The sequence below is a fragment of the Rutidosis leptorrhynchoides genome, chromosome 3 (genome assembly GCF_046630445.1).
Source record: "Rutidosis leptorrhynchoides isolate AG116_Rl617_1_P2 chromosome 3, CSIRO_AGI_Rlap_v1, whole genome shotgun sequence".
Classification (NCBI taxonomy): Eukaryota; Viridiplantae; Streptophyta; class Magnoliopsida; order Asterales; family Asteraceae; genus Rutidosis; species Rutidosis leptorrhynchoides.
The window spans coordinates 629,638,957-629,651,065 of NC_092335.1; positions in this window are offsets into that span (position 1 = coordinate 629,638,957).

Sequence of the window (12,109 nt, forward strand, 5' to 3'; positions counted from 1 at the left end):
ATTGAGCAGGCATATTAAACCCTACGGTTAAAATATGCGTGATCAAGTGGTGCTTTCATTGAGAGGCGAATTAATTCAAGACTGTTTAATTGCTTTTTCTTTTAAGGTCTTGAATTGTATGACTCGTTATTTACAAAATTTTTGAATTTTTTCTTTAACAGTATCATGACTTCCGAGGAATCATCGGAACATACCCAAACAGATATTCAGAATTCACCGTCTGGTAGTCAACAGACACCGGTTATGACTACGGGGGCGGCTATTCAGGCGGGGTACACGATGTACCCTCCACCTATATCCGGCGAACCCTTTCAGAGGTACAAGCCGATATATTCAGACGGGGTTACACCGCCAAGAGCAAACTCACCAGTCACAACCACGCGGTTGAACTTTTCGTCAGTGGATCCAAGGGTCATCTTGGCAGGCACTAGCGGTGGAACAACGGGGCTGCATGTGGTTTGCTGCGGCCAGGTACCTATTTACAGTACCACTGTTTCAATACCTCTGCATATGCAGAGCATTCAGCAGAATTCGTCATTTACACCGTTGCAACCTTGGCAACCACCGCGCCCAGTTTCACAATTTTTAACTCCTGCGGATGCGCAGGCGTTACTTAATAGTTGGGGGTTTGGTGTCATCCCAGATGCAAACTCTCATTGGGCGCCGATAACAGCACAGCAGCAAAGCACAGCGCATACAGTTGGGCTTTTAAGTGTGTATCCTCAGGTTTCGCAGATATCTGCGCCACAGGTTTCGCTTCCTTTACAACCACCTGTGTACTCTGCGTCTTCAAGTCATCCCTCTTTTCCAACGCAGCAGCCTTGGTTATATCCGCACCTCCTGATATGGTTCACTTATTTTCACAACCTGACTTTGTTCAGGACATGATGAAGCGTTTCTTTGCGAACTTGAAAGGGGATCCTGTTAAACCACCCTTCGAGCTACCGACTACCTTTGACAAGTTTCCTCCGCATATAACCGCATATCCGTTTCCATCAGCACCAAAGATACCTAGCACGTTGGGTACTTACAATGGCCTAACCGATCCAGATGATTTTTTACAGCATTTCGAGGGCGCAATGCGCACTCAGGGCTGGGTGGATCCGGTTGCGTGTCAGATATTTCCTATGACACTACAGGGTATTGCCCGTGAGTGGTTTAATAAATTGCCGGCGGGTAGTATTGCCGGGTTTATGGATCTGCGGACAAAGTTTTTACTGCAATATCAGAATCAGAGACCACGCAAGCGCACTCACATTGAATGCCATGACATCGTGCAGAAGTCCAAGGAATCTTTGGGCGAATTTCTCACAAGGTATACTAATGAGTGCCTGCGTATACCAGATCTCAAACCAGAGCAACAGATTTTCGGACTTATACATGGTATAAACTCATAACGTCATCCAACACTGGTAAGGCGTCTGCGCCATACAGTCCCAACAACTTATGCTGAGGCGCTTAATGAATGCCACGACTATATGCGGAGTGGCGAAGATAATGACATCCCAACAGCTAGCTCACGCAACGAGAGGAAGGACGACGATGATCGTTCGCGCGATCAAAATCGTGGTAACAACTCTCGCGGAAGGTATCCTAGCGGTGGTCCTATCAGGAATGATAAAGGAAAATCAAGTGGTAATTATCGAAACAATAATCAGCGCGGCATCAATAATCAGAACTATGCGCTGCTCAAAAGTTTGTCCAAAACGCCCAAGGAAATTTTGGCAACGGAGCCAATATGCGCGACCTTCGCGGTTCTGTAACGACCCGGAAATTTCCGACCAAATTTAAACCTTATTCTCTATATACCTCCGACACGATAAGCAAAAACCTTAAAATTGAGTCTAGAAAGTCTGAAATCTATATCTGAATAATTAGTTACCCTCTTGACCAAGTCTAGCGATTCACGAACATTATGTGTATATACGATATATGTTTAGTAACTGATAACGATAACAAAGTATTAGATATCATTGCTTTATCATAATTTTATTTCATAATAATATTATTTTGATATCATTATCACTAAAAATTATTATTGTTATTAATATTATCACTTTTATTATTATTATCAATAATATTATTATCATGTTAAGTATTATTTAATATTATTGTAATTGCAATTATAAATTAATTAATATGATATAGGTACAGATATATTTATATGCGAATCTATTTATATCACAATCAATCAATTTTTTTTTATCTTCCTGTACTTCTATTTGGCCCGTGAGTAAATTATCGATACATGCTGGCTATAAAACAATCTTCATACAACCCTCATGCTTAATCATCACCACCGCCACCTACCCCATAGTTCATCACCGGTCACCATTCGCCACCACAAGCAACCATCTTCATCCACCATGTACCACCACAACTCTCTCTTTTGTCCTCTCACTTCCTCTCTATTTGTTTTGCTTCGTTAAAACTATTAAAAACACCAATGGGAATGTTTTTAGTTAAAACCCAGTAAACCCACTTGTTGTTTTCGGTTCAAGGATCATCAACGAAACCACTTTATCACCACTTATAACATCAACCATTGAGCCACCTCTATAAACCATAACCGCCACCTTTCATTCACCTCACTTCACCACCACCGTGAACCACACCCATTAATCACCCTCAACAATCACCACCTTCGGAGAACATCACCATCTTCAACCTATCTATCTCTTGTCCTCGTATCTCAAAACCATTACAACCATTTAACCTTTACAGTATTTCTGTTTCGTAAGTCAGAGCACCACCTTTACCATGAACAAACCCACTTAAACTCGCCATTAATCATCACTAATCACCTTGGTTCACCTCACCATCATTATCGGTTAACATCACCACTCACCACTACCATCAACCCGTCACCACCACTCAACCACCTTTGGCCTATGATCACACCCCCGTACCTATTACTGCTTCGGTTAATATCTGCTGCTGTAATCCGTTTTATTTTGTTAAAAAAAAAAGCAAACAACCATCACTTGAGACCCAAAAGAAATTGTTGCTGTGTTGTCGGTTTTAGAATAAAAAAAGGAATGAAGTGGACCACATAATTGTATGGAGATAAATATTGAGCTGTAAAGTTTAAAATGAAAAGATATATTAGCTGTACCACTAAAAGATACAAATACCTATAAATCAAATGAAGTTGTTTCTATAATCGGGTTGCAAGTTGGCCGAGTTTATTTGGGCCGAAATTGTTCATATAATTCTAATGGCCCATTACCGAATGGACTGTCATGATCCTTGTGGATTGGGTCAAATAGATGTTATGAGCTTATGTTAATATTGGAAAGATAATGAAGAACGTACAGAAATATGATGATGAATAAGGGTGATAATGGCGATATCATATAGATAATGATTCAAAGCAAGGATGATATGAGACATAAGATTATAATCGTGATAATTATGATCACGAATTTATGATTATGATCATAAGTTATAACTTATAATTTATGATTATGACTATGATTTATGATTATGATTATGATTATGAAACGATTATAATTATGATTATGTTATGAGGGAGATGAAACAAACATAAAAGAAGTTAAATGAAATTAAGGATTAAATAAATCAGTTAAGTAATGGGCAGAGGCTGGTTAGGCATTTGGTTGCAGAATAAAAGGTCCCGGGTTTGAGACCGGGCGGTGGCAATTCTTTTTTTTAGAAAGCTTATTTAATCATTAAAAGGTAATATTATTATTATTATTATTATTATTATTATTATTGTTATTGTTATTATTATTATTATTATTATTATTATTATTATTATTATTATTATTATTATTATTATTATTATTATTATTATTATTATTATTATTACTACTACAAATTATTTTAGTATCATAATAATTATATTTACAAACAAAAGATATTTATATAAAAACATACTTATTATCTATATCATAAGTATATCAAATTTATTATTTTGGTAGTAATAAATACATTACTATGTTAAATAAGTAATATATTTAAAATATGTAACTTAGTCTGAATGACAATATGTGTTAATTATATATTTTAATAAATATATGAATAATATAGGTTCGTGAATCCGAGGCCAACCCTGTACTTGATCAATGATGTTATATGTATTTTTACTACAAAATACATTAGGTGAGTATATAGATCCCTTTTAAACTCTAAATATTTTTGGACTGAGAATACATGCGCTGTTTTTATGAATGATTTACGTTATGGACACAAGAAACTGAAAATATATTCTACGTTGAGTTGTACCACTGGCATACTTCCCTGTAGCTTGGTAACTAATATTTACAGCGGTATTGTAAACGCGAATCCTGTTGATAGATCTATCGGGCCTGACAACCCCAACCGGACTGGACGACCAGTATTCAACGGTTGCACAGTACTTCGTTTCGTAACTACACTTGGTACAGTGTAGTAAGATTTCATAATAAAGGGAATATGCGACGTGATTAAATGTTAAGTATGGTTACCAAGTGCTCAACCACTTAGAATATTTTTATTAAAAAGTATATATATGAAATCTTGTGGTCCATTGTTATATCGCTGCTAGCATCAAACCTATATATCTCACCAACTTTATGTTGACATTTTAAAGCATGTTATTCTCAGGTACGAAATAAGTCTTCCGCTGTGCAATAGCTCATATTAAGGACCCTATTTGGAGTCGATCATCGCAATGGGACCAACTGTTGAAGACTTCGTCCGGGAGGATTAGTTCGGGTTACTACAGTTGGTATCAGAGCGTTGGTCTTAGCGAACCAGGCCTTGCATTAGTGTGTCTAACTAGTAGCTGTTAGGATACATTAGTGAGTCTGGACTTTGACCGTGTCTACCTGTCAAAAAGTTTTGCTTATCATTTCTAGTCGTAAATTATTTGCTTATTATCCTTAGGGAATTGCCTGCTTATCATTCATAAGTCTAGACACGTCTTACTGCATTTAGTGCATCGATAGTGTATAGACAAAATTCATATCTTAGCATATCTGTTACTTTGGACTTTAGTTGACATCTTTTCAAAGATTCTCCGTAATTTACGGGATTTTGGTATTATATATACATATGTAAAGTATGTATAGAAGAGTACCAAATCTAACTTCTATAATCTATTTCATACCAAAAATTCATTTTTCCGATTATACAAGATGGATTCCGCATCTAGTTCGAATTCCTCAGATTATGACGGCTATGCCGATATGGATTTTCATTCAAGCTCCGAAGGCAGCATCACCGGAATGGATCAACCAATCTCCCATCATCTATTCTGGATGAATTGGGGGTGGGTTCGTAATATACTAAGTCACTGGAGACATGAAGAGGGTGATCCCTTCCATCCACCAAATTGCCCTCTTGGCGATGAACCTGAAGCACTTACCGGCGAACCTGTTCGAGAAACCATTTTCTCTCTCATTTCTAGAGTATCTCGTCACGATTATATACTATCCCATATTTCAGATCTTGTTCATTCGCTCACTCCAACCACCAATCATCCCGGTGTACTAGCAGAAGTTAACGAACTTCGCGCTCGCGTGACGGCTTTGGAGAATATGGTGCGAAGGTTACAAACACCAGCAGCAGCACCAGCAGCATAATCCGTACCACCATCATCAACACCGACAGTACCCATATCACCCTCAACCACAACCACGTCGTAAACCTCAACATCACAATTTGTACCTCGGATATCAACATCACACACCTCAATATCACTATCTGTACTTCGAGTATGATCTTCGTTTTACATATCATTCTATATCGATTATCTTCGCTTTACTTATCGTTCTATCTCATTTATCTTCGTTCGACATGGTAATTATGTAATCTTTAATGTTTTAGAGATCATGTAATCAAGTATTAACGATAAATCAAAAAAAAAAAAAAAATTAATATCTTATTGACTCATTAGATCCATGATTACATCTGAAGAAAATATATATACAAGTATATTTTCATAAAGATTGTAATTAAAAATTCTTTCGTACAAACTGTTAATGATGAAAATATTTTAACGGGTAGGTAGTACCCGAGGAATATTTAGATCTCACATTAATAAGTTACAGTGTATATTCTTCGAATCTGATTCAACGGTTATTTGCTATCTCACCTACAATCACCGATATACGTATCTGTTCACCCCAGATTTACCATTTCCATTTCAATTTCAAATTTGGATTTTTATCTATCAGAATCCAACAAGTGGCATAAAGAAGAAACATTGGACAAATTAAAAATTGTTAGAAACACACGAATTAACTAATTGAAATCTGTTAAGGATTCCACGCTAACTGTTCCTAGTTAACTGTTCCCAGCTAACTGTTAATTCCGTATTACATTTTATCGCAATTTAGTTTATTGTCATTTAAGTTCTGTTATTTATTTTACGCACTTTAAATAACGGGACACGTATACAAGGTTTCGACCTATCATATCGACCCATCTATATATATATTTCGGAACAACCATAGACACTCTATATGTGAATGTTGGAGTTGGCTATACAGGGTTGAGGTTGATTCCAAAATATATATATACTTTGAGTTGTGATCGACACTGAGACTGGTACACGGGTCACGATACGTATTAGTTAATTCAAATATTATATATTTAATTTATATATGAATATATTGGATCATTGTACAATCGGACTATTGGACTGCTAACTTTGGACAATTAAAATGAATTAAAATATTGATTATAACATATGAAACTAAACTAATCTTCAAGTTTGCCACTTGATTTCATCCTAAACCTCATTTGTATCTCGACGTTTACAATCCGCGTACAAACCTATCAGGATTCTTGAAAATACCTCAATCGAGAAGTTAAACCGACCGCACTTCATCTACAGAAGAAAAGATCTATACACATGAAAAACTCTTGAACCAAAAGTCATAGTTCAACACGTACCGCGACGAATTCTTTAGCATTTATTAGCAAAAACAACCTTACGATTCCTTTTCAAAGTAGCCAATTTTGTCACAGCTTCAGCAGAACAACTTCGACCTTTCATTCGAAAAAAAAAGTCTTATTATAACTTTGATATATACGATTGGTTTTCCTCATCGTTACCGGGGAACCTTTCATACTCCGCCATTTTATCATCAGCATTTAATCATCTAAAAACACAATTCGCCCAAAAACACCTCGGATTGATAATCGACGATTCAGATATGACTGCATTAAATGCAGAGGAAACAGTAAAATTTTAGATGGCCTAAATGGCCAAAAGTTTGATGATAAAGAAGGGAATGTTAGGAACGCTCGATAGAAAATTTAGTGCTGAAAAAAAAAAAATAAAAAAAAAATAAAAAAAAAATGGATTGAGCTAACCGTGAAGGAAACAAAGAACAAATACAAGGAATGAACCTGCCTTCAAATAATGCAAATGATTCAGTGTCTGTTGAAACCGTCAGTATGAACCCTACTCCTTATTCTAAACTTTTTTCAGATGATATTATTCATCATCATCTTATCTTAGATATTATAAGATATCTTCATATTTTCCGCTATACATATTCTCCATATTTCTAAAGATATTTTCACAACTATTCCTATCTGCAATCATCTATCTCCCCGTAATATCTGCGTTACAACATAAAAGAAACTGTGGTAGTTTCTAAATTCTGAAATCTTCAAGTTTAAAATATGAATGTTTTGAAGCAGTGTTGGGAACTGATGCGTGAATTAGTATAATATAATGAAACTTGATCAACTTCATTATATTACAGTAAGTCATGTTGCGTTTCTAATGGAATGTGACGATTCACAGTACCATCATCATGTGCCATGTTACACGGCTCATACATTCTATCTAATCTCCAAACATATTAGGAACATATCATCTTGATAGTTCTATCTTTTCCAGGATATTCTGGAAACTTGACAAATCAAACTCGTGCCATTACCATTTCTTTCTAAGAGCATTAGCTATGTTCATTCCGAATTTCATACCTACGAATTCCGGACCATTACTCGTTTGACTCGAAGTCGGGGAGAGAACACGAAAGCATGAAGCTTTGGAAAATAATGAAGAATACAAAGGTCGATAACAACCCAGAAATTTCAAACCGTGTATATCGATGCATATAGCAATATAAAGACACGGGAGAACTAGAAACACTATAAACACAAGAATATAGTAGAAGTAAATAGATTCTTCTGGTGGTAGATGAAAAAGAAGAATAACAGATGTGAAAATTAAGAGTATATCTCAAAAAAATCAGAATGGAATGGAGCATATTGGCTAATGTCTTAAAGTAGAAATTAAGGAGAAAGAATAGGATGTGAGATATGGAAATAGGGAAACGAAGGGGGTAGATTTATAGTGAAATATCCGACAGAGCAATCGAAACAGATTATTTTATTTAATCAAAGGAGATCCTGTTTCCTAAATCGCTGAAGAACCAAATCTTATTACGTAAGATTTTCTTTAAATCCCTTAAATACCGGAAATCAATAGTAACTACGTCATCGGTTGAAACGAATACATTTATTTATTCATTTCACTCTTTTGTGATAGCTTCACTCGTACGCTTCACATAATCGAATCGTTTTATCTATATCTCTCAATAATGATAAAATTCCATTATTATCCTATATTCGTCATGAAAACATTCCTATTGTTATCCATGACGACCTCTATCAAATTTCGGGGACGAAATTTCTTTAACGGGTGGGTACTGTAACGACCCGGAAATTTCCGACCAAATTTAAACCTTATTCTCTATATACCTCCGACACGATAAGCAAAAACCTTAAAATTGAGTCTAGAAAATCTGAAATCTATATCTGAATAATTAGTTACCCTCTTGACCAAGTCTAGCGATTCACGAACATTATGTGTATATACGATATATGTTTAGTAACTGATAACGATAACAAAGTATTAGATATCATTGCTTTATCATAATTTTATTTCATAATAATATTATTTTGATATCATTATCACTAAAAATTATTATTGTTATTAATATTATCACTTTTATTATTATTATCAATAATATTATTATCATGTTAAGTATTATTTAATATTATTGTAATTGCAATTATAAATTAATTAATATGATATAGGTACAGATATATTTATATGCGAATCTATTTATATCACAATCAATCAATTTTTTTTATCTTCCTGTACTTCTATTTGGCCCGTGAGTAAATTATCGATACATGCTGGCTATAAAACAATCTTCATACAACCCTCATGCTTAATCATCACCACCGCCACCTACCCCATAGTTCATCACCGGTCACCATTCGCCACCACAAGCAACCATCTTCATCCACCATGTACCACCACAACTCTCTCTTTTGTCCTCTCACTTCCTCTCTATTTGTTTTGCTTCGTTAAAACTATTAAAAACACCAATGGGAATGTTTTTAGTTAAAACCCAGTAAACCCACTTGTTGTTTTCGGTTCAAGGATCATCAACGAAACCACTTTATCACCACTTATAACATCAACCATTGAGCCACCTCTATAAACCATAACCGCCACCTTTCATTCACCTCACTTCACCACCACCGTGAACCACACCCATTAATCACCCTCAACAATCACCACCTTCGGAGAACATCACCATCTTCAACCTATCTATCTCTTGTCCTCGTATCTCAAAACCATTACAACCATTTAACCTTTACAGTATTTCTGTTTCGTAAGTCAGAGCACCACCTTTACCATGAACAAACCCACTTAAACTCGCCATTAATCATCACTAATCACCTTGGTTCACCTCACCATCATTATCGGTTAACATCACCACTCACCACTACCATCAACCCGTCACCACCACTCAACCACCTTTGGCCTATGATCACACCCCCGTACCTATTACTGCTTCGGTTAATATCTGCTGCTGTAATCCGTTTTATTTTGTTAAAAAAAAAAGCAAACAACCATCACTTGAGACCCAAAAGAAATTGTTGCTGTGTTGTCGGTTTTAGAATAAAAAAAGGAATGAAGTGGACCACATAATTGTATGGAGATAAATATTGAGCTGTAAAGTTTAAAATGAAAAGATATATTAGCTGTACCACTAAAAGATACAAATACCTATAAATCAAATGAAGTTGTTTCTATAATCGGGTTGCAAGTTGGCCGAGTTTATTTGGGCCGAAATTGTTCATATAATTCTAATGGCCCATTACCGAATGGACTGTCATGATCCTTGTGGATTGGGTCAAATAGATGTTATGAGCTTATGTTAATATTGGAAAGATAATGAAGAACGTACAGAAATATGATGATGAATAAGGGTGATAATGGCGATATCATATAGATAATGATTCAAAGCAAGGATGATATGAGACATAAGATTATAATCGTGATAATTATGATCACGAATTTATGATTATGATCATAAGTTATAACTTATAATTTATGATTATGACTATGATTTATGATTATGATTATGATTATGAAACGATTATAATTATGATTATGTTATGAGGGAGATGAAACAAACATAAAAGAAGTTAAATGAAATTAAGGATTAAATAAATCAGTTAAGTAATGGGCAGAGGCTGGTTAGGCATTTGGTTGCAGAATAAAAGGTCCCGGGTTTGAGACCGGGCGGTGGCAATTCTTTTTTTTAGAAAGCTTATTTAATCATTAAAAGGTAATATTATTATTATTATTATTATTATTATTATTATTATTATTATTATTATTATTATTATTGTTATTGTTATTATTATTATTATTATTATTATTATTATTATTATTATTATTATTATTATTATTATTATTATTATTATTATTACTACTACTACTACAAATTATTTTAGTATCATAATAATTATATTTACAAACAAAAGATATTTATATAAAAACATACTTATTATCTATATCATAAGTATATCAAATTTATTATTTTGGTAGTAATAAATACATTACTATGTTAAATAAGTAATATATTTAAAATATGTAACTTAGTCTGAATGACAATATGTGTTAATTATATATTTTAATAAATATATGAATAATATAGGTTCGTGAATCCGAGGCCAACCCTGTACTTGATCAATGATGTTATATGTATTTTTACTACAAAATACATTAGGTGAGTATATAGATCCCTTTTAAACTCTAAATATTTTTGGACTGAGAATACATGCGCTGTTTTTATGAATGATTTACGTTATGGACACAAGAAACTGAAAATATATTCTACGTTGAGTTGTACCACTGGCATACTTCCCTGTAGCTTGGTAACTAATATTTACAGCGGTATTGTAAACGCGAATCCTGTTGATAGATCTATCGGGCCTGACAACCCCAACCGGACTGGACGACCAGTATTCAACGGTTGCACAGTACTTCGTTTCGTAACTACACTTGGTACAGTGTAGTAAGATTTCATAATAAAGGGAATATGCGACGTGATTAAATGTTAAGTATGGTTACCAAGTGCTCAACCACTTAGAATATTTTTATTAAAAAGTATATATATGAAATCTTGTGGTCCATTGTTATATCGCTGCTAGCATCAAACCTATATATCTCACCAACTTTATGTTGACATTTTAAAGCATGTTATTCTCAGGTACGAAATAAGTCTTCCGCTGTGCAATAGCTCATATTAAGGACCCTATTTGGAGTCGATCATCGCAATGGGACCAACTGTTGAAGACTTCGTCCGGGAGGATTAGTTCGGGTTACTACAGGTTCCAACTCCGCTTACAGAATTTGGCAAGCGGGACAAAACAAAGTATTGTGAATTTCATGACGATTATGGTCACGACACCAATCGGTGTAAAAACTTGATGGAACGGGTTCTGGAAGCGCTTCGCGCGGGCAAATTGGATCATCTAAAACCACCTAAAAAGGATAAGGGAAAGGCCGCAGAAGAGGCTTCGAAGTCTAAGACTTTCGCGTGGCAGAAAGTTGACAAAGCGAAAAATTCTGACTTAACCATTAACATGGTTGACGCAGAGAAAATCAGCCAGCGGAGAAAGTACAATGATAACCAGGATTAGGAGCTTCTCCCAATCACTTTCCCTCCTGTAATGTCAATTGATACAATTAATGAGCCCATTATCATCAAGTGTCGCATCCCTAATTGCGGAATCCAGATTAAGCGCATGCATGTTGACACTGGCAGCGGTGTCG